Here is a 3266-nt window from a genome sequence, read left to right as displayed (position 1 = left end):
GAAATACATTGGAAGAACACCGCTGTGCTCGGGTGACATTCCATAATGCTAATCTGCGCCCATGGGTGTCACGTGTCCAGAAAATTTTCCCGTAAAAATTTTCCTATTAATTCTGACTGATAATGTAAAGTCTTTGAGCTTCCAAAAAAGGGCTTCATGCAGGGTATACCAGAATTATTATTCCAAGAGAAGAAAACAGCAGTGCAGTGAAAATGTGACATTTCTTTGGGCTATTCCAAGCTATGAAATAGCCCAATGGAGTTTCACATCTTCACTGCACTGCTGTTTTCTTCTCTTTTGTAGATTTTTCATGACAAAAATACTGACTCAGACTACCTGGGGACTTTTATAGCGATTTATCCTTCCTTCACTTACTAGCTATTTATACAAAATATCAAATATTTTGAGACTCTCATGAGAATCATTGATAGTGCCTTGAACTGATAACAGCTTTTAAAGTTGCAAGACTTCATCTTTGATAACATTAATGTGTGCATACATATCAAAAGGATGCACTTGTCAGCTGCTACATGTGTCTCATTTCAAATAATAACTAGGAATAAATACCAGACTCATTTCAAGTGGAGGTCACTTCAAATCATCCCCAAGTCACATGGCTTATTAATATAGAGAACATTCCATAACCATGTCACTTGGGGATGATTTGAAGTGACCACCACTTGAGATGAGCCTGGTATTTATTCCAAGCTATAATATGTGAAATGAGGCACATGCAGCAGACAAGTACATCCTTTTGATATGGACCAGATGTACACATTTTGAGAATCAGGTTACAGGAATACAAACAGCAAAATACATCATGGTATAAACTAAAAATACCAAAATATACAAACAAGGCAGCCTTTTGATATGACACATGTTGCATATGAACTCCTCATGTACACTGATACAGAAATGAGTTATAGCCAATACCTGTTTGTAAGGATATCATAAACTGTAAATGTTTAACAGAACTATCTTCTGAAGATAGCAATAAGATGCAATAAATCGAATCATTAAGCCTGCTACATCTATTACAGTTTGAACAGATGACATGTGTAGCCTGAGCAACAAGCTTGTATGCAATGAGATCTTGATGTGAGGCTCTTACTATGTTTTCAAAATTGAGATTTGTGCACAATTTGTAATGTACATCTGTGATTTAATATCATACGAAATAGTTCTCAAAATCTAAGATTTGTAAATGTATAAATCTTGGGATAACAAGTTTCTTTTTCCAGTTTAGTTTATTTGCTTCCCAGACAAATAAATAAATAAATAAATAAATAAATAAATAAATAAATAAATAAAAACAGTAACTGATGTGTTATTTTATTAAAGTTAGTGCCTTTTGACTTTTAGATCAAGACTAATCCAAGAACACCTGCCATCTACATAATAAAAACCAGTACTAAAGTACCTCGTTATCTACTGTATTTACAACAATGTTTTAACTGGAGTGAGCAGCCAGCTATCATCTGAAGATAGCAGTATGTACATGACTCCTATACAGTGGCGTAGCCAGTGGGGAGCCAGGGGCTGGTGCCCCCCCTCGTCATGGCCGTCCAGTTCATGTAAGGCTGTCGGTGAGACGGAAGGCGTTAGTAGAAAAAAAATGGTTTAACAATAGACTATTTTTTACCCAGGACAACAGAAAAAAAAGGATTATAAAAAAATTATGAAAAAATGTTAAAAATTGTGAATGAAATTGTAGATTACATAAAACATTGTGTTTTATGTTGGTACCGCCTATTTTTTTTTTTTTTCTTCACTTTTTCAAACCATGCAAAAAAATTTGGGGTCAACAAATCACAACTTCCGTCGGCCAAAAATATTTCCTTCCGTCGGTACATTAACAAGTTGTGCCCCCTCGGTTCCAAAATCCTGGCTACTTTTCTCTATGCATACTTGCGTAGTCACTCCTACATGCAAATCATCCTTTCCCAAATAGTCCCATCATTTATTTGAACCACTAGCCATGGGGCACTTTTTCGTCCTATACAAATTTGATATGCTCTTGAAACTGGACCTTTGCTAAGTAGTTCAATTAAATTGCTCCTTAACAGTTTGTGACACTGCAAAGGTCATCCTGATTTCTAAACTCTTAAGCTTAATTTACACTTGATTGCTGAGCGACTGCGATGCACTGCTTTTGGAAAGCAATGGGCAATCGCAGAATTTTACATCACTGGTTGCTCTTTCCATTCATACTAATCACGGTGATCATGATTACAGACAACATTTAAAAGATATTCAAAAAGCCACAAACAATACCTATTGATGTCAATAATTATTGCATTGAATTATTTGTGCCCAAAAGTTCAATGAATGAGAAAGGTAAATTATTTGGCAAATAATAGATCCAGTTGGCAGGAAATGATGCATTCACATGACAAGCAACATCGCTCTTGAATTGAGATTTCTTCAACTTGCAAAAGCAATGTCGTTTTTGCCTCAGCGATTTGTAGCAATTGATCAGCTTGACACATGAATACGGAATTAAAGGGGGTCTCCGGCAATCATAACATTGTGCCTTATATGTTAGAAAAATAATTATCAAGCACGAATCGCATGGTTTTATTTAAAACAAACTCATATTGACCATAAAAACGAATCAAAACAGTCGGCTCTCAACACGCGATATTCAAAATTCCCACACCACAATTATCTAAGTGCAATGGCGTAATGGTTACTTGTGCTCGATTGTCGTCAGCCTTCATTGTATTACTGGGGCGTCATTGCACTCAACAATTTCGGTAGCCGGAATTTTGAATATCGCGTATTGAGAGACGGATGTTTTATTCGCTTTATAGTCACTATGAGTTTGTTTTAAATAAAACAATGTGATTCGTGCTTGATAATTATTTTCCTTACATATGAGGACTAATGTTGTGATTGCCGGAGACTTCCTTTAAGGTTGGTCTTAATTCAAATTCAAAAAAATAAAAAATGGATCTTAGATATTTTTATCTAGTTTTTAAAAATTAACAAAAAACATTTTTTGGCCCAAGCATATTTTTTTGTTATGTTTAACGAAAAAGAAGTAGGCCAAAAAAACATTTTGGGGGATTTTGGGCAAAAAATGAGCATTTTAGCCCAAATTGACTTGATGAATTTATCAAGTCTTTGCCATTCTTAATATGTATACTTTTATATACTTTAGACCAACAATTTAGTTTCCAAAGTTTCCATAATTCCAGGGTTCAGACCAACCTTAAACACTAACGATACATGAGAATCTCCTACTGCAAGAGCTTTTAGCACAA

The sequence above is a fragment of the Amphiura filiformis genome, chromosome 2, assembly GCF_039555335.1.
Source record: "Amphiura filiformis chromosome 2, Afil_fr2py, whole genome shotgun sequence".
In the NCBI taxonomy this organism is placed as follows: domain Eukaryota; kingdom Metazoa; phylum Echinodermata; class Ophiuroidea; order Amphilepidida; family Amphiuridae; genus Amphiura; species Amphiura filiformis.
The sequence above is the reverse complement of the archived record's forward strand: the minus strand, read 5'-3'. Positions refer to the sequence as shown.